Here is a 604-nt window from a genome sequence, read left to right as displayed (position 1 = left end):
GAAGAGAGTACAGGCAGGGTGGAGTTGGTGGAGACGAGTGTCAGGAGTAATTTGTGACAGACAAGTACCAATAAGAGTGAAAGGGAAGGTCTACAAGAGGGTAGTGAGACCAGCTATGTTATATGGGTTGGGGATAGTGACACTGACAAACAGGCAGGAGACAGAACTGGATGTGATAGAGATAAAGAAGTTAAGACTTGCACTGGGTGTGACAAGGGTAGACAGGATTAGGAATAAGTATAGTAGACAGTTAGCCCAGGTTGGACAGTTTGGAGACAAAGCCAGATAGGCCGAATTGCATTGGTTTGGACATGTGCTAAGGAGGGATGCTGGGTATATTGGGAATAGGAAGCTAAGGATGAAGCTGCCAGGTAAGAGGAGAAGATAAAGGCCTAAAGTAAGGTTTATGTATGTGGTGAGAGAGGACATGCAGGTGGTCGGTGTGACAGAGCAAGATGCAGAGGACAGGAAGAAATGGAAACAGGTGATCTACTGTGGTGACCCCTCACTGGGAAAAGCCAAAAAATACAAAGATGCTCCACCTATACAGATGTAGATGCATATGCAAATGTGGTCTACTGATGCTCCCTGTGGTCTTACCTGA

The sequence above is a fragment of the Protopterus annectens genome, chromosome 7.part0 (genome assembly GCF_019279795.1).
Source record: "Protopterus annectens isolate FY-2018-M chromosome 7.part0, PAN1.0, whole genome shotgun sequence".
In the NCBI taxonomy this organism is placed as follows: Eukaryota; Metazoa; Chordata; order Ceratodontiformes; family Protopteridae; genus Protopterus; species Protopterus annectens.
Note: the sequence above shows the minus strand (reverse complement) of the source record.